General features: G+C 42.9%; 1 protein-coding gene and 1 non-coding gene across 11 annotated transcripts in view; one reads left to right on the top strand and one right to left on the bottom strand.

The window, feature by feature from the left end:
- The window catches only part of TLN2 (talin 2), a 498,466-nt gene that overhangs the window by 112,734 nt on the left and 359,374 nt on the right, over positions 1–26,358 (top strand). The gene's annotated exons all lie outside the window — the stretch shown is intronic.
- Positions 1,224–1,297, bottom strand: TRNAG-CCC (transfer RNA glycine (anticodon CCC)). The gene has a single exon. It is a non-coding gene; the product is annotated as a tRNA-Gly (tRNA).

Raw genomic sequence — 26,358 nt, 5'->3', positions numbered from 1 at the left:
CCCGTGTACTACAACTAAGATCCAGTGCAGCCAAGTAAATATTTTTTAAAAAGAAACAAAGTGTGCTAAGCTATTGGACAATGCCTTCATCTGCCTGAAGAGATTTTTTTTTTTTTTTTTAAATATGCTTCTGGGCTGGTGGCTGTATCCTGGAGAGCCGAGATGGCCACAAGTCTGACCTATGTCTGAGTATACTTCACAGGAATACAAGGTGCATCCTGATGTCAAATGACCCCCAACACCTGGTGAAATCTTTTCCACAGAACTTATACTTTCTAGGAGATTTTTTTCTCCTAAAGTTCAGTTCTTTTATTGGATAAATATTCATTACTGATCCATTACCTTTTAGGAAGAGTAGGGAAAAGTTGGTGGAAGAGATGAAAAATTGTTAAGAGAAATTTGGCAAAACCATTCAAGGAGTTAATAGGCTCTGAGGAGAGCTGTTTAAAGGTTACTGTTAAACAGAAAAGAAATGCATTGATGGAATATAGTGGAGTCTTAAGTCATTGATGATGATATGACCAGTGAAAGAGAAGATGGGATCTTTGCTCTAGTACCTATTAAGACAGAATTACAGATATGCCATGCTAACTTCATGGAAGATTCTAGGAATAACTTGATGACAGTTTTTCCCCCCTGGGCCTGCATTTGTATTTGCAGTCTGATCTTTCTCCTCTCAGACATTATTTTTACTTAAAAACTTGAATAGAGAAATGGCCTGGATATGACTTGAAACCAGGCTTCCTTTAAGCAAACGTATTTTGAAATTGAGAGAAAGGTGGTTGAAAAGTTTAAATAGTTTGCTAAACTTTGTCATTCCTTAAACAGTCTTTCCTCACATTGTTTCAAAATTGCAATTTTGGTGAAAGTTAGAAAAATGAATGTCCAAATGGGTGGTAACCATTCGTGGGTTTTTTTTTTGTTTTTTGTTTTTTTTTTTCCATGTTTAAAGTGTGTGTAGTAGGACTTCCTGGCCAAGATGGTGCCACAGACCACACTGGGAAACCAAATATTCATTATCTCTCTTTTGCTCATTATATAGGGAGGTGCATTGTGGCTGGCTTCTGTATCATAAAACAAGAGGGCACCTTTGTTGTGGATTAAATGGGGATTCAGTTGGGCAAGGGCAGTCTGACTTGCCTTTTTGTTGTTGCTGTTTTAAATTTATTTGACCACATTAGATCTTTGTTGCAAAATGCAGGGTCTGTAGTACATGCGACCTAGTTCCCTGACCAGGGATCGAACCTAGACCCCCTGCATTGGGAGTGCAGAGTCTTAACCACTGGACCACAGGGGAAGTCCCTGACTTGCCTTTGTATTCATGGTGCCAAAACACAGCCAGGCTCACAGAAGGCAAACCTAAAACAAGGCAAGGGGAGAAAGATTATGTTTAACAGAACATCCTTAGAAATGGCTGAGAAAGACCTGGAATTTCTGCTCTGGCCATCGGAGGCTCTACCAGTTCTTACTTGGAGTTGAACATAATGTAACATTCCTTCTTGAGGGAGCACTCTTGGGAAAGGAATTTTTGCTTCAATTGAGTAACTTTGTCTTGCTATTTAACATGCATAGTCTTCTTGAGCAGTTAAAGATGTAGAAGAAAGATATTATTGTTTCAAGACAGTTCTCACAGACGGTTCTTTGCCATCTTTTCTGAACCTGATCTTCAGAATTTGGGAACCTGAGGGGGCTTGCATTCTTGGCAAAGCACTTGTGTTCCTCACTAATAGTGGCACTGAGAAAGGCATTTTGTGTACGTTTGGAAGTGTAGATATATTCTGTTTAAATAAAGGTTCAGGGTGCCATGGGCATGCTAGAGACCATCCCAGTGAGCAGACAGTGACCTTTCTCAAAAGGCTGAGAGAGACTGGGCCAGGTAAGCTTCCCTCCATGCATTGTTTAAGAAAAGGAGATTTGTCTGTACTCCTGGCTTCCATTTGGCTGAAGGACGTGGGCTGGGCCATCGGGTGGCATACTCAGGACTATACAAAGTCCCCTTTGTTCCCCTTCCTCCTGAGCCAGTCACATGTGTCTCTTGGCCTGCATTTATCAAACAAGCCTTTGGCAGAGGCCATGGGGAAGGCTAGTGTGGACATTCATGACTGGCCATTGAGAACTTCCGTCAGTTCCGTCCTTGCTAGGCTTGTACTGAAGCGGTCACCCTTCCGTGGGGTTGCTTGGATACCAACCTGAAATGGGTTTTTTTTTTCCATTTTTTTTTTTTCTTGAGGTATAATTGATATACAACATTAGTTTCAGGTAGGCAACATAATGATTCAGTATTTGTATACATTGCGAAATAATCATCACAGTAAGTTTAGTTCTCCAGTATTCTTGCCTGGAAAATCCCATGGACGGAGGAGCCTGGTGGGCTGCAGTCCATGGGGTCGCTGAGGGTCGGACACGACTGAGTGACTTCACTTTCACTTTTCACTTTCATGCATTGGAGAAGGAAATGGCAACCCACTCCAGTGTTCTTGCCTGGAGAATCCCAGGGACGGGGGAGCCTGGTGGGCTGCCGTCTATGGGGTCTCACAGAGTCGGACACGACTGACGCGACTTAGCAGCAGCAGCATCACTTTATATAGTTAGATTTTTTTTTTCTTTCTTGTGATGAGAACTTTTAAGATCTACCTTTTAGCACTTTCAAATATGCAATATAATATTATTAACTATAGTCACAATGCTCTACATTATACCCCTAAAACTTATTTTTTAACTGAAAGTTTGTACTTTTTGGTCTTCACCCATTTCTCCTACTTGGTACATTTGCCTCTTTTAATTAAAAATTTTTTTTAATTGTAGAATAATTGCTTTACAATGTTGTATTGGTTTCTACCATACAACACCCTGAGGTTTTGATAGGATTCTTCTCAAAATGAAGCTTGTACTTGTACTGCCCTGGGAAAACCTTAATTCTTTTTTTTTTTTTTAATTTTTAAATTAATTTTTATTGGAGTATAGTTACTTGTAATGTTATTAGTTTCTACTGTGCAGCAGAGTGAATTCTCCATTTAGATCTCCACAGAGCATTGAGTAGAGTCCCCTGTGCTGTAAGATAGGTTCTCCTTAGTTATCTGTTTTATACATAGTATCAATGGTGTATATATGGCAGTCTCAGTCTCCCAATTCATCCCATCCTCCCTTTTACCCTTGGTATCTATGTTTGTTCTGTGCATCTGTGTCTCTATTTCTGCTTTGTAAATAAGATAGTCTATTGCCGATTTTTTTCCATATATGTGTGTCCATATGCTTGAGTGAGTGCTTGCTCAGTTGTGTCTAATTCTTTGCAACTCCATGGACTGTAGCTCGCCAGGCTCCTCTGTCCATGGAATTTTCCAAGCAAGAGTACAGGAGTGGGTTGCCGTTTTCTGCTCCAGGGATCTTCCCAACTCAGGGATCGAACTCAGGTCTCTTAAAATCTCCTTCATTGGCAGGCAGGTTCTTTAGCACTGTACCGCCTGGGAAGCCACATTGTTCATATACGATATTTTATGGCTGAGTAATATTCGACTGTATGTATATGTATATACCGTATCTACTTTATCAAACCTTAATTCTTGATTAGAGCTTTTCATGATTCAGCCACTCTCTGCATTGTAAAGCCATCTGCTGTGGTGCAGAATATCTAAGTGACAGAAGTGACTGTACATTATCCTTGGGAAGGAAAAGGCACAGTGAGCGGGATTCATCCACACTGATGTGGGTTGACCTGTGGAAGTGGTTGTCTTTTCTTTGATTGCACCTAGTTTTACTAGCAGGATTTTAGGGTAGTAAATGATTTTATGCTGTATCTAATGAAGACTCTGGTGGCTCCGTAGTTAGTTTTTAAAGATGTAATTGAAAGAATCTCATGACTCTGACAGCTGATTTTGGAGAGGTTGATTTCCAAGGTAGATAACTAATAAATGGGCATCATGTCCATAGAGGGTCAGGTACTAAGACACTGGCTGAAAAGCACTGAACCATGGTTAGGACAGAGTAGGGTCTGTGGGATGCAGACAGCTTGGCATATGGCATGGCTTTGTGGTCTGTGTTGCCCTCTTAGTCCTAGGCCTGTGATGGGCCCAGTGAGAGACGGCTCCACCTTCAAGAATGGGACAGTCTTCTTCCCCTGGTGGTCCAGTGGTTAAGAATCTGCCTTGCAATGCAGGGGACATGGGTTTGATCCCCGATCCGGGAACTAAGATCCCACATGCTACTGTGCTACAACTAAGACCTGACACAGCTAAATAAATAAATGAGTAAATAAATACTAAATAAAAGAATGGGACAGTCTACTGCATTGAATGGGAGATAATCACAGCTTTCCTTAGCTGCATGAAGCTTTACAGAATTTGGGATCTATTTTCCCTTGACAAGGCTGTTTACTTCCTTCTTCTTCTTCTTTTTTTGTTTTAAACAAGCCCTGTTTTTCTTGGAAAAGACCTTGTAGCTTGAATTTTCTAACTTTGACAGCTTTTCTTAAGTGCCGTTATAGAACACAGAGTTGCCAGCTTGGATTGCCAGCTTCCCCTTCAGGGGATATAAACTGAGATTTTAGGCTTTGATGTTTCTGAGGAAGGTTGTCTTTGTGACATGACGGGAAAAGCAATCGGTAAGGGGGTCAGCCAGGGTGGCAAGCCCGTGCTGCCTGCTGGTGCCTGACCTTGGACGAGACATTCCAGGCTCAGGGTGTCAGGTTTGTTGCCAGGAAGGAGCACTGGGCTCATGATGGCTGGGCTCTCCTGAAATGATGGATTTCGGAAAGGAAAATGCACTCTGGACTCAGAAGTTTGTTATCACAACTCTGCATGTATGCATGCTACGTTGTTTCAGTTGTGTCCTATTCTTTGTGACCCTATGGACTGTAGCCTGCCAGGCTCCTCTGTCCTTGGGATTCTCCAGGCAAGAATACTGGAGTCGGCAGCCATGCCCTCCTCCCGGGGATCTTCCTGACTCAGGGATCAAACCTGCGTCTCTTTTATCTCCTGTGTTGGCAGGTAGGTTCTTTACCACTAGCACCTCCTGGGAAGCCCCATCACAACTCTGTTGATCCACAAAAACTCTTGTTGCGTCTTCTGTTCCTTGGCTTCTGGCTCAGCTGGAGGATGAGACAGAGGGGTGTGATCAATGGCTCTGCATCCGCTTTTGGAGATGGAACTTGGAAACATGAACACACAGGCAGGCTGTGAGAATTGCCACTTGTAAAATTGCAAGGCAGTGTGAAATATAAAAGCTGGGTGATAAATGGTCTTAGACTTTACTTTCATGTCACCTCTGTCTCCCTTTCTTATTCTTGCATTCCTGGTAACAACTTTCAGGCTAATCCTTTCATTTTAGATATCATAAAACCTAGAGATGGGTTGGAGGAAAGTAACACGGTAAAGCCTGAAAGGCTTTTACTTTACAGCTGTTTTTGCTGTGTTGTCAAATACCACCCTATTAGCTGCCCATTCTTCCCAGGCCAAGTGCTTCATACCTCGTGACCTGGCCATGCTCATCCATGTTGCCTGGATTTATGTGGCTGGTTTTGGAGCTACAGCAGAGTAAATACACTCCCTCCATAGCCATTTAAGACATCTTACTTATTTTTTAATTTCAGAAGTAATGTGTTTACTGTAGATAATCTCTGATAATGTATAACATTTAGAGGATAAAAAGCACCCACTTAGTAAAACAAATGGCCTGACTGCACAGAATTGACCCTAAATTCTGTGTCTGTGATTCTGAGGTCTGAACTCACCATCCTCAGGCACTGGGGACCAGTAAGGACTTAACAAGCTCTCTTTTTAAAAAAAATTATTTATTCATTTGCCTGTGCTGGATCGTCGTTGCTGCTGGGCTTTGTTCTCTAGTTACAGTGAGCCAGGGCTACTTTCTAGTTGTGGTGCGCAGGCTTCTCATTGCAGTGGCTTCACACGTGGCGGAACCCAGGCTCTAGGGCACAAGGCTTCAGTAGCTGCCGCACACGGGCTCTAGAGCACAGGCTCAATACTTGTGGCACACAAGCTTAGCTGCTCGGCTGCATGTGGGATATTCCCAGATCAGGGATCGAACTTGTGTCTCCTGCATTGACAGGTGGATTCTTAACCACTGACCACCAAGGAAGCCCTTAACTGCATATCTTGATGTGATTTGTGTTTATCCTACACTGAGCTTGAATCCTCCACTTCACCTTTTAGCATGGACTTGTCTACTTAACCCAAATGTGCTTTTATACGTTGAGAGAATTCTTGAGTGCTTAGTAGATTTACTCACTGTCACCACCTTCTAAAGCTCCTTAGGCAACTGATTTTTTTTTTCTTTTCCTGTAGAGTGAAAAGGAAATCATAGTGTCCACCCTCCTCCTTAGGTTTTCCCTTCTTAGAAATTCCCAGGCATCCTGGTCACCATGCATGTGCCCTTAGCTTTGCTCTGCCCTAGTATGCCCTGCCCATTTCCTCTCCTGGCTCTTTTCCAGCTGGAGCCTTTCTAGAAGGGTTTTTTCTGGCTCTGAATTTCTTTTCACATTGTGGTGGGTTCCTCCTCCTCCTCTGTCCTGTGAGCTTGGCTGAGGACAAGGAAGAGGAAAGAAGCCCCACCGAGCTTCTTCTAGGAGCAGGTGGCTGTCCTGTAGTGGGGCTTACACTACTTCCTCAGTTATCCTCTCTCCTGACAAAACTCTCTTTGACTCTTAGTTCTCAGCAAGCTGTGCAGTATCTAAGACTGAAGAACCTGAATTGAGGGAGAAAGAGTACCTGATTTTGGTTCTGCATCTGGCTGGGTTTTGTTTTGTTTTTTTTTTTTTTTTGATAATTGCATTCTTGAGCCTTTATTTATCCATCAATATAACTCATCACATGGAGAGCTCGTGTAGAAACTGTAAAGTTGTAAATTTGCAGAGATTGTTTTCCAACTGTTCTTTCTTTCCTGACACACAATGTAGATGCCCTAGATTTTATGTTTGTGCTTAATTCTGATAGACCCTCAAGAAAATGGAGATGGATACCATGCTTAAGGTTCAGAAGACTTAACATTAAGAGATTCCCCTTCCCAAGTTACCCTAAAGGTTCAAGATCCCAGAAAGGTATTTTTAAAAATCTTAAGAACATCAACAAACTGTAAAATTTACATGGAAATGCAAAGGACTTACAGTAGCCAAAATAATTGAGGAGGAACATAGTTGGAGGGCTTACACTATATAATTTAAAGACTTACTATGAAATGGCATAGATAAAAGACAGCACAGCATCCTGTAAGCAGACAGACTTGATCCCTGGGGCAGGCTAGAGAGTCTAGAAACTGTTGCTAGTCACTCAATCATGTCTGACTCTTTGTGAACCCATGGACTGTAGCCTGCCAGACTCCTCTGTCCAGGGAATTCTCCAGGCAAGAATACTAGAGTGGGTTGCCATTCCCTTCTCCAGGTAATCTTCTCAACCCAGGGATTGAACCCTGCATTGCAAGCAGATTCTTTACCATTTGATCCACCAGAGAAGCCCAGAGAGTCTAGAAATAGACCACAGATCAATGGTCCACAGACTTCCACCAGAGAGACAAACTAATTCAATGGAGAATAGGCTGGCTTTTCAACAAGTCATGCTAGAACAATTGTGTATCTAGATGGAAAAAAGGGAACTTTGATTCTTAGGCTATACTGTAATTTAAAAAAAAAACGAACTTGAGATAGATCATAAACAGATATTTCTGATAGCTCATTTAGGTAGACCCTAATAGTTGATTCTTTTGTGATCAAAGGACTAACTACATTTTCTTGTAATCATGTAATCATGAGGGAGGAACAGTGTGCTAAATGCTGAGAGGGTAACAGAGGAAGAAATTGTTTTCTCTCTTTTCCTTCTGGAGCATTCTTAACACTGCCCTGTTCTTATTGGGTGATAACATAAGCAAAAAACAAAACCCCCAAGCCGTGTTCTTGGTGGTACCTTCAGAGAGTAGACTGGTTCTCTTATTGTCCTCTTCCTCTTATTTCACAAGTGAATCTCACTTTAGCTTATGCAGAGCTCAGGAAAAGTGGTCTCAAACCTGGTTTATGTTCATTTAAACAAGCCTATTTTAAAATGTACTACGAAATCCTGAACTTAAACAGTCCTGTGGCGTCACGTTAGGAAGCAAGGACTCCTCCTGTTTAGCTAGCCTTCTTCTGGCAGTTCTGTCCTGGGGTTTTGCCCACTGGGGCCCACCTGCTCTCTACTTGGGGTCTGGGGGTGGGGAGCACAGCTGGTGGGTGAGCCCTCACTCAGCGCTGTGATTTCTCTGGTGGCCCCGCCCGGACTTCTCCCAACCACAGTGTTGGCTCTGTCTTCTTGTAGGCACAAGTATTAGATGTTAAATGAAATTTCAACTCAGTCCCTTTTGCATGCTGGGTTCAGGACTGCTTTGTGACATCAGTGGAAATTAAAGAATTCATGACTGATGTGAGGAAGGGTGAAAGAAGTTCTCCGTGCACCCCATTTGCCAGTCTCTGATGTACAATGTGGAGTCTTGTCTGCCTCTTCCCTTTAGTGTGGAGGGGAGAAACTTGCCCCTTTAGGCATCCTGAACTTGTTTCTTAGGTTAATCCAAGGTCGTTGAATGCTTTGAAGAGAATGACATGATAGCTAAGTCAGTGATAGACCTAGGACCGTTCTTTCCTCTATTTTTCTTAAATATTTAGAGAGCTTTACTTTCTGGCATTGTTCTAAGATGTGGAGAACACCGTTTTGAGTAAGACCTCTAAGATCCGGCCCTAGTGGAGCTGACATTCCAGTTCCTGGTTAAAGGCTTCCTGACATATGTTTTCCCTTGTCAATTTCTTGAAGCGTTCAGCTCAAATCCAGCCAACCATCATCTCCCTAAGAGGAAGCGAACCCTCTGTCCTCTGAAATCATTTGTGTGCCTTGCTGGGTCTAGGAGCGGGCATTTGTACAGCACATCGTATCGTGGCACTTTGTGGAAGAGCCCAGGCTACCCTCCGGAAAAGTGGACCTTTTTTGGGTGTGGAGGGAGGAGAAGAATGAGGAGAGTCTCTGGGGTGCCTTCTAAGCAGGGAATGTTCAGCAAATATTTATTGAGCAAGTTCATATCTGCATGGGAGAATCACTCAGATCATCCTACAAACAGCCAACTGGAATCCAGCTCTTCAGGCGAGCTTTTTGAATTCTTAGGAAATCTGCTGAATGTAGGTAAGATGAGAGCCCTCCTGCCAGGAAACCCTCTAGTTTGTTCCTGGAGCTTTCTTAATAGGAAAGTGCACCCAAAGGTTGAGGGAGTCTTAAATTGGCAGTGCGTTTGAAACAAGTAACAATGTGTTGTGACCTTTCCCTGGGGTCTTGCATACTTTGATGTGGCAGAAGCAAGCATTTCTCTGTAGTTATAAATAGCTGTGCAACTGGAGAGTTATACTCTAGGGCCCCGAGTTAAAACAGCTGATTTTGCTTGTGTTGTAGAGCCAGAAAAACATCTTTTTGGAGTCACCTATGAGTAGAATGACATTCAGACAGGATATTAATCTTCCTAGGAATTATACCAGGAAAGCAGAAAGCTTCATTTTAATACTACGGTGCTCCCTGTTGTTGTTGTTGTTGTTTTGGGCTTGTATATCTGTTTGTTGATGAGCATATATGAAATGATCCACAGATTATTTTTTTAAAATTTTTTTTGGAGGATAATTGCTTTATAATATTGCACTGGTTTCTGCCATACGTCAGTATGAATCAGCCACAGGTATACATATATCTCCACCCTCTTGAACCTCCTTCCCATCTCCCACCCCTCTAGGTTGTCACATATGGAGATTCCTTAAAAAATTAGGAATAGAACTACCATATGACCCAGCAATCCTGTTTTTTTAAATTTATTGTTGACAAATAATCAAACATCTTCATTTCTCTTTAACTTAAAAACACTTGCTGGGCTGTGCTTAAGTAACTTAAGGGTCAGCAGGAACCTTAAAACCATTTCAGCTGGTGTATCCCAAAGAACTGATCCGTGAATCATTCTGAAAGTCAACAGGACAAAAAAAAATCCAGATACTTTCTATTAAGATAAATGTATTCAAAGCACCATCTTTTATTGAAGATATCATCCTACTTTTTAGGTTTTAAAATGGCTGGTTTTAATGAAATGATGGCTTGAGGTTGTTTTCTCAAGGGAGGACATTGAAGGGAAAGTTATCAATCAGCATAGCTTAGGGAGGAGTGGGGATTTTCTGCTGAGGGATACCACTCCTCTAGTTTGGTCACCACTCATTTAGTTGAAACCCCATTGGATGCTCGAGTTTTCCTCCTGTTACCAAGTCCGCATCCCGTAGGGATATTTGCACTGGGAACCCAAGACAGGTTCTCCGCTTGGCAGCTGTGGCTAGGGCTGGAGAAGAATTGATGTTCTGTAGACTTTTGCAGTCGTAGCCCAGAGAAATGCCTGGGAGACAGAGCACAGGTGGGTGGGAGGTGCAGGGTGGGCGGGAAGTGCAGGGTGGGCTTTGGGTGGTTGGTTTGATTGCTGTGACTAAAGCAGAAATGCCCATGAGCTTGAGTTACTGCTACGAATTAATTGGATGGTAATTAAATGCTAACACGGTGGATCAGAGGAACTGTGGAATTGAGGCATAATAAAATGTGGCATGCCTAGTAAGCAATTGAGTTGTCTTCCCAAGGATGTAGGCAGCACCAGGCAGTAGAAGCACAGATGTCTTTAACAAGCTGTTTTTTTTTGGACTGTTTTGCCCTTTTGTCTTGTAAGGAAGATAGATGAGGTATTTCTTTGAAATAAAGAGCTGAATCCCATATCATTTGTACCTGAAAACCAGATTCATAATTTTATATGAAATAATCTTTATAGAACTTGTTTTTTGACATGCAGAATGTTTACTTGCTATCCTTAGTGAAATTTCAAGCCTTGCTTTCTCTCTTTCTTTTGGTTGTAAATTTTGGATTTCTTTCTTTTTTTTTTTTTTCATTTCTTTTTTTTTTTTTTGCACTTCTCATTAGAGAATAAGATTCTATGTAAATTCTTCACAGTGGCTCTCTGAGTAAGCCTTAATTGGTACGTATATTTGATAGAGAAGAATAAAAGTACCATTTAATTATGGTGGTAAATTTTAAAATATGGTATTTTCTTCTAGATGAATTTTTAAGCACTGTAGTAAATTTTTAAGCATTGAAGAAAAAATTTTTTTTAAAGATGTGGGCAATTTGAAATAAAAGTGGCCAAATTGGTATTGCATTGAAAAGAAATTTAGAGAAGGAGGTCTTCCCTGGTGGCTCAGACGGTAAAGAATCTGCCTGCAATGTAGGAGACCCAGATTTGATCCCTGAGTTGGGAAGATCCCCTTAAGAAGGGAATGGCAACTCACTCCAATATTCTTACTTGGAGAATTCCCTGACAGAGGAGCCTGGCAGGCTACTGTCCATGGGGTCGCAAAGAGTCTGACACAACTGAGCTAGTTGAGCTAGCTGCTTAACACTTAACTTATAAAGTAGGGAAATAAGTTATTTTTTAAAAATACATTTTAACTTTGAACAGGTGATAAAAAGTAAAAATTTTATAACTTAGTTCACTTTCTTAAATTTCCCTCGAAAATAAGGGTTCAAGCTTTGAGCATAAATTTTTTAGTTTAAAATTGTCTAGGCTTATGTTTTCCCTTTTACAGTAGATTATTTTCTGTGATAGTTTTAGCCTATTAAAGATCTGTATCTAGCCATTATTTTCCCTTCCTTCTGTGAATAGAATATTCTTTTTATTTTATTTTATTTTTTGCTATATGGCATTTTATTTTTTAATTTTTTTTATTTTTTTAATTTTAAAATCTTTAATTCTTACATGCGTTCCCAAACATGAACCCCCCTCCCACCTCCCTCCCCATAACATCTCTGTGGGTCATCCCCATGCACCAGCCCCAAGCATGCTGTATCCTGCGTCAGACATAGACTGGTGATTCAATTCTTACATGATAGTATACATGTTAGAATGCCATTCTCCCTTTTAAAAAATTATTTATTTTTGGCTGTGCTGGGTGCTGAATCTTCATTGCTGTGTTTGGGCTTTTCCTAGGTATGGGGAGTGGCGTGCACTCTTGATTGCAGGGCAAGGACTTCTAATTGCAGTGGCTTCTCTAGTTGCAGAGCACAGGCTTCCGGCTCTCAGGCTTCAGTAGTTGCAGCAGGCGGGCTCAGTAGTTTTGGGGCACGAGCCTAGCTGCTCTGAGGCATGTGGAATCTTCCCAGACCAGGGATCGAAGCTGTGTCCCCTGCATCGGCAGGCAGATTCTTACCCTCTGTACCGCCTGAGAAGTCCTGATCTGTTGCTCCTGATCACTGTCTGCTTTAGTGCTGCTTCACACGCATGTGATGGTCAGAGTGACACTTTTTCCCTTTACTGAAGTATGGTTGACTCACACTGTTGTGTTACTGTTGTATCTCAGGTGCAAAGTGATTGAGTTATACACACATATATATACTATTCTTTTCCAGGTTATTTTCCATTACGGATTATTACAGCGTATTGAATGTAGTTCCCTGTGCTATACAGTGGGTGCTTGTTGTTTATTTTATATATAATAATGTATATCTGTTAATCCCAAACTGCTAATTTATCCTCTCCCCTCTTTACCCCTTTGGTAACCATAAGTTTGTTTTCTGTGTCTCTGAGTCTGTTTCATAAATTCACTGGCATCATTAATATAATATTTGTCTTTCTCTGTATGTATGGTAGTTTACACGTCCATCCATGTTGCTGTAATGGCACTGTTTCATTCTTTTTATGGCTGAATAATATTCCATTGTGTATACATACCACATCTTCTGTAGCCATTCATCTGCTGATGCACATTTGGTTGCTTCTATGTTTGGTTATTGTAAATAATGCTGCTGTGAATATTGAGATGAATGTATCTTTTTTTGAATAAGAGAATTAGAGTTTTGGTCTTCCACATATATGCCCAGGAGTGAGATTACTGAATCATACGATATTTCTAATTTTAGTTTTTTAAGGAAACTCCATACTGTTCTCCATAGTGGCTGTACCAATTTACATTCCTGCCAACATTGTAGGGGGCTACCCAGATGGTGTGAGTGGTAAAGACTCCACTTGCCAATGCAGGAGACATAAGACAAGGGCTCTATCCCTGGGTTGGGAAGGTTCCCTGGAGGAGGGCATGGCAACCCACTCCAGTATTCTTGCCTAGAGAATTCCATGGACAGACAAGCTTGGAGGGCTACAGTCCATAGGGTCGCAGTGTTAGACACGACTGAAGTGACTTAGCACACACACAACAGTGTAGAAGAGTTCTGTTTTCTCCACACTATTTACAGCATTTATTGTTTGTAGACTTTTTGATGGCCAGTCTGGCCAGTATGAGTTTGATACCTCACTGTAATTTTGATTTGCATTTCTCTAATAATGATGAAAGTGAAAGAGGAGAGTGAAAAAGTTGGCTTAAAGCTCAACATTCAGAAAACTAAGATCATGGCATCCGGTCCCATCACTTCATGGCAAATAGATGGGGAAGCAGTGGAAACAGTGTCAGACTTTATTTTTGGGGGGCTCCAAAATCACTGCAGATGGTGACTGCAGCCATGAAATTAAAAGACGCTTAACTCACTGGAAGAAAAGTTATGACCAACCTAGATAGCATATTCAAAAGCAGAGACATTTCTTTGCCAACAAAGGTCTGTCTAGTCAAGGCTATGGTTTTTCCAGTGGTCATGTATGGATGTGAGAGTTGGACTGTGAAGAAAGCTGAGCACTGAAGAATTGATGCTTTTGAACTGTGGTGTTGAAGAAGACTCTTGAGAGTCCCTTGGACTGCAAGGAGATCCAACCAGTCCATTCTAAAGGAGATCAGTTCTGGGTGTTCATTGGAAGGACTGATGCTAAAGCTGAAACTCCAATACTTTGGCCACCTCATGTGAAGAGTTGAGTCACTGGAAAAGACCCTGATGCTGGGAGGGATTGGGGGCAGGAGGAAAAGGGGACGACAGAGGATGAGATGGCTGGATGGCATCACCGACTCGATGGACATGAGTTTGGGTAAACTCCGGGAGTTGGTGATGGACAGGGAGGCCTGGCGTGCTGCAATTCATGGGGTCGCAAAGAGTCAGACATGACTGAGCGACTGAACTGAATAACTAACTATGACAAGTAAACACTTGTGGATGGATTTACCATAAACCAGGCTGTAATACCAGTACTTTATTATTTAATTTTATTTAGCCTTTTTAACAACCCTAGGGTCAAAGTCCTGTTCTTATCTTCATTTTACAGATAAAGAAACTAAGCTACAGATTAGTTAAGTAACTTGCTTAGGATCCCATCATACTTAGTGGAAATCAGTCCTGAATATTCTTTGGAAGGAGTGATGCTGTAGCTGAAGCTCCAGTACTTTGGCCACCTGAAGTGAAGTATTGACTCACTGGAAAAGACCCTGATGCTGGGAAAGATTGAAGGCAGGAGGAAAAGGGGACGACAGAGGATGAGATGGTTGGATGGCATCACTGACTAGATGGGCATGAGTCTGAGCAAGCTCCAGGAGTTGGTATGGACAGGGAAGCCTTGCGTGCTGCAGTCCATGGGGTCGCAAAGAGTTGGACGTGACTGAGCGACTGAACTGAACTGATACTTAGTGACAGAGCCAGGATTTGAACGAAGGGGTCTGGTTCTAGAGTCTGATTTTAGCCATCATCCTGTGCATCATGTCTGCATATACTGGTCATGCTGACGGGGGTGGTTTTGGGTGGGTCAGGATCTTAGAGTAGCTATTTAATATAAATAGACTTTTTTATTTTCAGTAAGAGTTTACCTTTTTGGAAGAATGACTCTTGTATGTTAAAGCCTCAGTTCAATAGTAAAGACTGTTTGTTTTAACCAGTTATGGATAATAGCATTTGTTACATGCTATTCCACTGATGACCTTGTATTTCTGTTATCTTATGAATTTCTAGCTTGTGATAATTGTAATAAAATACAGACATACCAGTTGACACTTCAAACCTGTCTGAGCAAAATTCCAAGGGATCTTCTGATAGGATCTAGATTTCAAAAATGTTTTAGCACTGGGATTCCACTTCTGACTCAGCAGCCGGGTGTGGAGTGTCCATCCCCACTTGGATCCTTGGCATGTTTTGCCTGGAACGCACAAACTCTAAGACTGGCTCCATCTGGCTCTCTGAGCCCCACCCTGCTAGCATCTCACTCATCCCACAAAGCCAGGGAAGAAAGGGGTTTGGGGTGGCGGGGGCTTGTCAATTCTTGGCCTTTCACATGCCTCCCTTCCCAGCAGGACCACCAACCAGCCTGCCTTGGCCCCTGCCACCTTCCACCTCCCTGCCTGAACTCCCTCTACTCAGCCTCTTTCTTACTCCTTGGGCTCCCTTGAGAGCAAGCGAGAATCCAATGGCTTTGATTCAGTGTCCACATCCTGTTGTTTCCCAATAAGAAGAGGAAACTTTAAGGCTGGGGTTTGGATAGAGATGTTAGTTTCAAATTAATTCTGTATTTAAAACTCTTATTTTTGTAAGCCACATGAAGCAGAATGTTCTTAACACATAGGAGAAATTTTCAGGTTGGAATCCTACCAACAGACTGTATTTTCCCATTCTTTTTGATGTTGTCCCTGGTGGTTTTGTTAAGCACTTTCCAAAGTGAGCTGGGAAGTTGTGGTTCCAGGGCCCCAAATGGCCCACATTCAGTGTCCCAGATCGTGACATGTCTTGTCAGCTCATTAGTCAGCACCAGGGATCCACCAGAACATGCTGTCTTCTCAAGGACTCAGGGCTGTGGGTGCAGAAGTGTTGGCCCTGTGAGGTAGTGACCCAGAGGATAGGGGCACTGACTTCAGGGGCAGTCAGACATGGATATTGCTTAGTGGCTTTGGGCGAACGTTTCATCTCACTGAAGTTCTGTTTCTTAAGCTGTAAAATGGGGACTGTATTGGCTCTTATCTTAGGCTAGAGTTGAGATTGGGCTTCCCTGGTGGTTCAGATGGTAAAGAATCTGCCTGCAATGCAGAAGACCTGGGTTCAAGCCCTGGGTTGGGAAGATCCCCTGGAGAAGGGAATGGCTACCCACTCCAGTATTCTTGCCTGGAGAATTCCATGGACAGAGGAGTTGGGATAATTTAGGTAATGAGATATTATAGACATAGGTATGTGGTGATGATACATGCAAAATATATGGATCTTATCTGACACATAATAAGACTACTTCTTTGAGCTGGGCCAGGGAATTAGCACGTCACTTAATTTGTAAGTTATGGTTGTTGTAGCCCCAGACCCTGTTTGGAGACCCTGTTTCTTTTCACCTGTTGATCTGCCCGTGGTGATGTTTTGCCCACCTCAGGGTAATGGTGTGGTTGGTGATTTGCAGCTGCAGGGTAGACTGTGATGGGCCCGAGCACCAAGCATCGCTCTGCCTCTGCCCACTGGATGCCTCCAGGCCCTTGAAACAACTCTTGAGAATTAATGATAAAGTGTGTTGTTATGGATGTGAAAGGACAGCTTCTAGAGAATCCAAATGTATGGTATAAAGTAATACCACATGCCCTTCCCAAGTTCAGAAAACGTAAGTCACATTTGGAATGAAGTGTAAAAGTTAAAATATACTGGTTGTCCCTTGGCCTTGGCCCTAGGTCTATGTGCCTAATTGCTTCAGTTGTGTTTAACTCTTTGTGACCCGATGGACTGTAGCCTTCCAGGTTCCTCTGTCCTTGGGATTCTCCAGATAAGAATACTGGAGTGGGTTGCCATGCCCTCCTCCTGACCCAGGGATTGAGCCTGCATTGGAAGGTAGGTTCTTTACCCCTAGTGCCACCTGTTGCCAAGCACTTTGATAACAAGTTCTGCAGTGCCAGTGGGCTGGCTGCTGATTGTATGTCGCCCATCTCCCGCTGAGTGCTGGGCTCTGAAGCAAGTCCTTCTTTTGTCCTCACTTAGGAGTGACCGCAAGCCGTGGATCCTCCTTCTGGTTGTGCTGCTTCCAGCTGATTCTGAGGGGTGATTCACTAAGGATGATTAGGCAGCAGCTAGGAGAACTTGGTACCTGTGACATATCAAAATAGTAAAACCTACAGGCATCTGAGGGGTCAGTCAGCCTGTTTTTCATCATCAGGCATCTTTCCAAGTTAAAGAAAGGCTGATGAGATTATAGGAAGTACTCTCTGCTTCTACATGAAAAATTCAGCACCCACCCCCTCAAAGGTTGGGCCCAGCTTCAAACTGCTCACTAGAGGCTTGTGAAAATTTCTTTAAATGGTCCTTTTTTAAATTATTATTATGAATACTTCAATTTAGTATTCTATCTCGTAGGACATCTAATCTCTTTTAACATAGAAACGGTATTTTTCTTCCCAAATCCTAGTGGAGGATTGACTGGCCTGTAAGAGATGGCACATTTATCCTATAGCTGCCCGGCCTGCAGTGCACCCCTGCGGGCACACGTGAGAAGCAGAGGCCTTTTTGCCCCCAAAAGAAGGATGCCTTGTGGGAGGATGTAGCCATGCTTCTTAAGTTTCTAGAGATTAATACTCAAAAATTTCACTCCCAATTCTTCCATTTACTTGTTTATTGATGGCGCTGCAAGGGTTTTCTCTTGCTTGCAGCAAGTGGGGGCAACCCACTAGAAGCTCACTAGTTGTCGTGCGTGGGCGTCTCATTGTGGTGGCTCCTCTTGGGGAGCACAGGTTCCAGTGTGCGTGGGCTCGGTAGTTGTGGTGCGTGGGCTTAGTTGCTCCGCGGCCTGTGGGATCTTCCTGGACCAGGTATCAAACTCATGTCCCCTGCATTGGCACGCAGATTCTTCACCACTGGACCACCAGGGAAGTCCTCACTCCTAATTCTTAATATTCAACTCAAGTTTCATTGATTGACCATCGTGGAATTTCTAGAGATTAATACTTCTAACTCAGGATGTATTCCAGCTGTTCTCTTGAGCCAGGGTTGAATAATGAGCAGCTCCATTTTTCTAGATTTCTTTTCTTTACTTCAAATAAAAATAGATCTTTAACTTGCCTTCACATGGTCTTTTTTTGGATGTCTTACCGAAGAGCCAGAAGCAACCCGGCTGGTTTTACCCCTCTCTGTGAAAGGCTGTGAGTTAAAGGCCTCCTCCTGGTGCCCTGGTTTCAGTGTCTAGTCCTGGTCAGTGCCCACAGGAATACCCTTCTTTGATGGCCAGGTTCTGCTCCTGAGTCAGAACTAGAGGCTGGGGAATCTGACATAATACAGCTGGATGAATTTTTCACAGTTGGCCGTGTCACATAGTCTTCCAGCCCCTGATGTCTCTGCATGGTTTGGGTCTGTCATAGCAAAGGAAAGGTTTCACCTTTTAATGGTGACATGCCTCCATTTCATGGAAAGAACATCATTTCTAGGGCCCTCTGGCTGAGTTTTCTCTGTCTCTTCTCTTTGAGTGGCTCATTTCTGGGCCTATTAATTCAGAAATGTCTCTGGGTCAGAAAATCTTTTTTTGTTTTCTACATCTAAGCTTTTCTTTATTCTTGATAACATTGATAAACCTGAATATCATGGTAACTCTTTCTAAAAAGACCCAGAAGTGTCACAGAAACATAGATTGCTATATACATTTTTCATAACTAAACCAATACTCTCTCTTCCCTATCAAGATGTTTATTCATGTGCTTCAGAAATATAGATGATAATTGTTCAAAGGCATAATTTTCCCTTTCAGATTTTATATTTTCTCTTAATAGATGACTTTTTAAATTCAGTGATTATGTTAACTGAATAGACATTGAACCAACTCTTGATAATTCTTGGGTTCTCCTTACATTAAGGTGAATAAAAAATTGGGAGCTATTTGTTTATGTATTATTTATCCACAGTATCTTTGTTTCTTGGAAGAAGAAACCATTCTTCAAAAGTCTTCTGTACTGTACTGCTGGTTTGGGTAAGGATGCTTGGGAAAGGGTACTTTGGACACTTACAAACCTAGGATACTGTTCTCTTTTGCTTGAGTTTGTAACAGTATCTTTTCCCCATTGGTTTAGCCAGCAAAAGTGAATACTCAAGTCTTTCCCAAATCATTCTCTTCCAGCCTTCATTTCAAGATCCTCTGTTATGGATTGAATGTTTGTGTTCTCCCAAGACTGATATGGTGAAATCCTAACCCCTAATGTGATAGTGTTAGGAGGTGGGACTTTGGGAGGTGATTAGGTCATGAGGGTAGAATCCTCATGAATGAGATTGTAGGCGCTGCGTTCTCACTCGTGTCTGACTTCTTGCAATCCTGTGGACTGTAGCCCAACAGGCTCCTCTGTCCATGGAATTTTCCAGGCAAGGATACTGGTATGGGTTGCCATCCCCTTCTCTAGAGGATCTTCCTGACACGGGGACTGAACCCACAACTCCTATGTCTCCTGCACTGGCAGTTGGACTCTTCACCTCTGCTGCTGCTGCTGCTGAGTCGCTTCAGTCGTGCCCGACTCTGTGCGACCCGATAGACGGCAACCCACCAGGCTCCCCCGTCCCTCTTGGTCGTGTCCGACTCTTAGCGACACCATGGACTGTAGCCTACCAGGCTCCTCCGTCCATGGGATTTTCCAGGCAAGAGTACTGGAGTGGGGTGCCATTGCCTTCTCCACTTCTAACACCACCTAAAAGAGATCCCTCTTGGCCCCCTTGCCCTCCCACTATTTGAGGACACAAGCAAGAAGATGGCCATCTCTGAACCTCATTAGATGCTGAATCTGCTCACGCCTTGATCCTCCAGTCTCCAAAATGTGAAAAACAAATACCTTATTTATGCGACTCAGTCTGTAGTGCTTTTTTTTTAACTTTTTATTTTATATTGGATTATAGCCAGTTACCAATATTGTGATAGTTTCAGGGGAACAACAAAGGGACTCCCCCATCCATATACATATGTCCTTGTTATAGCACCTCAAATGGGCTAGCATGCCCTCTGACTCCACATTCTCCAGTGGATGACATGTAAACCCAGTTGGTCATCTGAGCCCTACTCTCAAGGGTGGCCTCTGTCTTCCTCCTGTCCGTGCCTTATCTCCCCATACCACCTCCTGTGTAAAGCACCTGCTCTGCAGGCCTGTGTACTTGAGCCACGTTTTTCTTTTCCTTGCTGTACTTGTCCACTTGTCACTAGGCATGGTGTCCGCCTCATTCCCTAAAGCCCAGCAGCAGCGATTCCGCCTCTGCACCTTTTCTGGCCCACTTACTGCCTGCCTGTGAGGTGGTGTCTTCCTCCCCAGGCCCCTGTGACGTGTCATCTCACCTCAGTGTTCGTGTCCTTTTACTGTGTCTTCAGCTCCTTGCTCTGTTGTAGATGCTGGGTTTCCTTCGTCTTTGCAGGGGAGGGGGCAGCTGTCCTGTAGCCTGGGGTCCGTGTGGGCAGTGGAGGGAGTACATGCGACGGCCATGTAGACCTGGGTTCGCCTCCTGCTTCTGTCCCTGAGCTGTGTGCCCTTGGGCCAGTCATTTAACCTCCAGCCGCCCCTGGAAATGGCCCATCACTCTTCTCTGTAGGATGGCTGTGAGAATGGATGCTGAGATGGGACAGCCAGGTAAGGGGCCTTGAAGAGTGTCCTGTACATGAGAAGCATGTGGTCAGTGCAGATTCCTTGCCCAGTCCTCAGTCCAAACAGGGTCTTGAAGCAGTGGTGCATGAAATTGGTGCTTGGTAAATACTGACTGAATTTCAGGCCCCCTCAGGGCCTGTAGGGTATTTTGCAGCTACAGATCAAATTGGCATAAAAATCTGTAGCCTGATGTGTGGGAGCTGTGAGTCAGGCTCTATCACACTAATTTCTGTCTTTTTAAAAATACTTTTTTGTATATTTATTTTTGGCCATGTTGGGTCTTCGTTGCTGTGCTTGGGCTTTCTCTAGTTGCGATGCATGGGGGCTTCTCATGTGGAGCACAGATTCTAGAGAGTGTGGGCTTCAGTAATTGCTGCGCGTGGGTTCAGTAGTTGCAACTCTAGAGCACAGGCTCAGTAGTTGTGGCACACAGGCTTAGTTGCCCTGCAACATATGGAGTCTTCTTGGACCAGGGATTGAACCGTGTTTCTTGCGTTGCATTGCAAGGTGAATTCTTAACCACTGGATCACGAGGGAAGCCCCAAATTCTGTCTTTACTAGAGACAGAGAATGTTCCAGATTTCTTCCATGTTAATCTCTTCTCTCCCAGCCCTCCTTATTGAAGCAAAAGAGAATGACAGTTCCTGTTAGGGAGCAGGCAGAAACCTCAATGTTATCTTTGCTCTAATTTGGAGGGCCTATCATTCCACTTTCTTGCTTAAATTACATGCACAGCACACACTGTGACTTGCCCCTTCCCTTCCTGTCACAAATCCCTTGAAGGCTACCAGCTTAATATGAACACATCTTCAATTCTTTCTCAATTCTTTTTGGTAATTAATTTCCCAGAGGTCCTCTTTTTATTACTTGAGAGCAAAAGTTTTGAACAGACTATGAATGAGGTTTGTTTGCTTTCATTATGTTGGTAGTATGTTGAAAAAAAAAAAACACCCTAAAACTTCCTCCAACAAGTCAGTGAAATATAATTCTGTTAAAAAGGTCAACTGTGATCCCTTCAAGAGAACACCCCAGTGGTCTTCCTTTAGAACTATGTATGATATTTTTGGAACAGAGTTTTAACGTGGCTTTTTTTCTTTCAAAGGTCTTTCCTAGCTTGTATTAGGCAGATGAGGTTGTTTAATGAAGAGTTGTAATTAATTCAGAATAGTCATTAGCATGTAAACATAAGCTGATCTTCAAGTACCTTTGAAGAAAATTTCACAGTTCACGAGCGCAGACATTTGACAGAGGGAAGAGGACAGAAATTGCATGTCAGTTTGGTGTATTATTTGAAAACATGGAAGTTAATTTTGTGGCAGGTTATGATGATAATTGAAGGGTTAAAGACGTGCAGAGTTGTAAGCTCAGTTTAATCTTTCAGCTGCCCTTAAGTGAGTCTTCAACAGGTATTGTCACTAAATAATGGGCATAGCTAATGAGAGGAGTTTAATCATCTTGGAGTGTGGGATTAACGACTTGGGGAAGTGAAAGCTTTTACTAAAGGAAGATGTGTCTTGTTATGTACCTCATATCCACTGAGGAGAGCAGAACTGTACCTTGCAAACCTTTTAGGGAGTGGAGCAGGTCTGATACAAAGTATAGACCTGGAATGTAAGGACTTGTGTGCCTTTGAACTCCACCTCTGTTTCCTCAAATGATGGGGCTGAGTTAGAGAAGATGGAAGACAGTGGCACCCCACTCCAGTGCTCTTGCCTGGAAAATCCAGGGACAGAGTAGCCTGGTAGGCTGCAGTCCATGGGGTCACTAAGAGTCGGACACAACTGAAGCAACTTAGCAGCAGCAGCAGAAGGCCCATTTGAATGCTGTATTTATTTCTCAGATTTTTGTGGTCACCTATTTAAATCTATGTGGTAGATGGCTGGTCACAGTCACTCTCTCCTAATATGATTCTGACCCCTGAAAAAAGGAAATTTATTGTGTCAGTTAGCTGTTGCTACTGCTTCCTCACCATTGTGTGTGTGATGGTTTGTTCGTTTTTATTCCTGTGTGTTAAATCCTTGTGTGTATATACTATAATGTATCCATTTTACTGTTGATGGATTGTTTGCAGACTTCGCCTGTGCCCAAGAGCCGGTGACCATAGTCTTGTGTCTGGTGCACCTATACACGGAATTTAAGCCTTCTTTCCTCTTTTCTTTGAGATATAACTCATGCAGGGTCCTATTATTTGTGGAGTTTAGTAAACTTTCTGATGAGCATTCTCACTTAAGAAAAGGATGCTTCGAAGGTTTGCAGGATTGTTACTTACGTAGACGTTATCTCTAGCCTGATTTGTGTGGACATGCTTACCAGTGGCTCGGTGATCGCTGTTGAGGAGAGAACGCCCTGCGGGTTCTGGTTTATTTTATCTTCACTTTACTTGCCCTGTGTACATGATTGTTTGTGTTTTCGTATCAGACTCCTGAGAATTCTTTTGGCAGTGGTGAGACCCTAAAGTATAAATAACTCCAGCAGAACATACTTGGCACCTCTGTGGTAGGCACTCTTTGCCTTCCCTTTGTGTGTGATTATCATGCCCATACCAGCCGTGCTGGTAACAGAGCACTTTCGTACAGTGCCTGACTGAGTCCCGTGCCAGTAGTCCTCATCCAACAAGATCCCAAGTGGAAATGGGCACCTCCAATAGGACATGGCTGTGAGAAAGCTGAAATCACAACAAATCCCCAAACTCAAGATGCCGGAGGCCACACCCGCACCTGAAGGGTGAGCCAATCCAACCAGCTCCTTTCACAGATAGAGATGCGGGTTTAGAGAAAGTGACATGTCCAAATAGAACTCATGTCTTTTTCTGCAGTTCGGGTTGCAGTTTCTCTTAAACTAGTAATATTTATTGGCTGAGGCTAAGGCAGTATTGAAAGAGGACTTGATGTACTCAGAATTTATTATTGGTTTTGGGCAATGAAAGCTTTTTTTTTTTTAAAAAAAGGGCCAGAATAATATGTGATTTTCTGTTCTCTCTTCTTGGCAAGTGACACACAGCATTGTACCCGCCTCGCTTTAAATGCTCAGTGTTTTTATGTGAGTCGTAGGTTTATTTTGGTCCTAATTACATTATGCTGACATCTAGTTAGTTGTGCTCCTCCGCTTGAAGAATTTTAAATTTCACTTGAGATTTCTTTTGACTACAAGTAAGACAAAATTTCTCTGTCAGATGAGGGAATACGCTCACTGTATGGAGTTGTCAGTGACCTGTAATTATCTCAAGTCCTTCGATTTCAACTTGGGAAGCATGCTTGCTTTTAGACAGCTGCTCCAGCCTAGAGAATTCCCCCTCTGCCCTCTGTTTCACTTTCCCATGACTGAAGGCCTGGTGTCCTTCTGCCTTTGGTACTGTCAGTCTCTGCCTGCCTGGCATTAAGCTGGTTGGAATCTTTGGTAGGCAGGTGATCAGTCTCATCCCTACTTATTTACTTTATGCTATGAAATCTTTCTTAGTATCTGTGCCTCACATCATTGGGATAGTGGAAAGGTATGTTTGAACAGTTTGCTGGCAATTTCAGGTAAGAGGTGAAGTGAGCAATTGTATAATAAAGAGGCAGAATACTGTTTTAGCAAACTTGGGCCTGAGCCTTCTTGCCAAGGCATAGATTGAACAGAGAGGGGTCACATGTGGGTTTCCTTTGGACCAGGGGTCCACAACCTCCAGGATCTAATGCCTGATGGTTTGAAGTGGAACTGATATAATAATAGATGTAATGCACTTGAATCACCTCCAAACTACCCTCCCGCCACCCTCTGGTCCATGGAAAAATTGTCCTCTGGTCTGTGGTGCCAAAAAGTTCAAGGACTGCTGCTTTGGACCATCAGGTGACGGTATCGCTCTGGCTGTGATGCTAGAGATGGGAAGATGGTGGAATCCACTCCTTGTCTTTCCCCATGTGAGCAGTTCCCTCCCGGGCACTGTTTTATTGAATGTTGAAGATCAGTGAATATGGGTGAGCGTGCTAATGAGGTTTTGGTGGGGGCTGGGGGGGTGTCTCCTTCCCCGAGGACAGTGGGAGGTGGTGCTGCTAACCTGGAGTCTTCCGACCCCTCCTCCTCCTGTAGCACCTCCAGAGTTGCCTTTCCTCTCCTCGTCTGTCCCCCGCTTTCCTGCTCGGTGGACTCACTCCTCTTTGTTTGTCCTCTTCCTTTTCTTCATACCCCAAACTGCTGTTAACAGACAATCACAGGAAAGTTTGAGGTATTTGTTCCCCTTGGGATAAAATGTGAGGTTTCATGTTTTCTTTGGAAAAATGACTGAGTTACATTGTTATAGAAGCAAAGATACCCCAAGCACAGTTGTGCCTGTTTTGTTTTTTTTTTTTTTTCAATTTGTTAGGGGTTTTGGCTATGTAGCCCACCCTCTCCTAAGGGCCCTGGAGAAAAAGGAGGTGGTGATCACTGTTGTGTAATGAATCTGATTAGTTATTCGTTGCTCCAGTATTTGTTGTTGTTATTGTTTGTTTGTTTTTTAGCAAAAATAACTCTGCCATAGAGGCTGTTTGAGAACTCTGCTTACATTCTAATTAATAAAAAAATAGTCACATATGTTCATGTTGTTCGAAGAGAATTAGGAGCTATGTGTCTTACCACATTGCCCATCTTGAAAACAAATGTGCTAACTCTTCCTCAAAACATACTGATTTGATGGTACAGAGGTTTATTGAGTCTGTTGGAACATTTCCTCCTTTTCTCCTTCTTTTTGTTAATAAAATAATTATGTGAGACTCTATAGCCCATGTTCTAGCTTTCCTAGTAACTTTTTTACCCCTGCACATAGTACTTCAGCTGTTTAAACCTCAATTTTCTCATCTGAAAAACGGGAGTGGTGGTTTTACCCATCCGTAAGGTTACTGTGCGGAGTGGGAGTGTGTATAAAGCACCAACTCTGGGCCCAGTACTTGGTGAGGACTCAGTAGACGTTGACTCGTAACACTCCTTTGTGGTTACTTGTGCCTGAGGCAGAAGGGAGCCCAGGGCTTGGGGAGGTAGGCAGAGTGTAGCTTCTGAAGACAAACTCAAGTTCAGCTTTCAGGTCACTAATGTAGGATGTCAGGTAAGAGTTTAAGCATATCTGAATCTCAGATGCTTCAACAGAAAACTGAGTTACTATCTGCCTCAGCTGCCATTAGTTTTGAGGACAATATAAATTGATGTGAAGTGACAGTCGCTCAGTCGTGTCTGACTCTTTGCGACCCCATGGACTGTAGCCCACCAGGCTTCTCTGTCCATGGAATTCTCCAGGCAAGAACACTGGAGTGGGTTGCCATTTCCTTCTCCAAAATTGATGATGATGGTTTATTAAATAAGCTTAACCTTAGAGTGGGATAATGCATGGAAAAGTATGGTACTCAGTACAGAGCTATTGTTAGTGTGGCATTTTGAGTATAGGATGGAAGTATAATGTTGAAAGAATAGATAATAATATTAAAGATTTATTGAGCACTTGCATGTCCCACACAGAGATCTAAGTGTGGTTAGAAGTATTAACTTATCCATCAACAAATGAATGGATAAGCTGTGGTACATATATAATGGAATATTACTCAGCCATAAAAAGGAATGGATTTGAGTCAGTTCTAGTATGGCTCAGCTGGTAAAGAATCTGCCTGCAATGTGGGAGACCTGGGTTCGATCCCTGAGTTGGGAAGATCCCTCAGAGAAGGGAAGGGCTATTCGCTCCAGTATTGTGGCTTGGAGAATTCCATGGACTGTATAGTCCATGGGGTCACAAAGAAGTCAGACACAACTGAGCGACTTTTGCTTTCAGTGAAGTGGATGAATCTAGAGCCTGTTATACAGAGTGAAGTAAGTCAGAAAGAGAAAAACAAGTATCATAAATGAAC

The sequence above is a fragment of the Ovis aries genome, chromosome 7, assembly GCF_016772045.2.
Source record: "Ovis aries strain OAR_USU_Benz2616 breed Rambouillet chromosome 7, ARS-UI_Ramb_v3.0, whole genome shotgun sequence".
Taxonomy (NCBI): Eukaryota; Metazoa; Chordata; class Mammalia; order Artiodactyla; family Bovidae; genus Ovis; species Ovis aries.
Note: the sequence above shows the minus strand (reverse complement) of the source record. Positions and strands in the feature narration are given on the sequence as shown.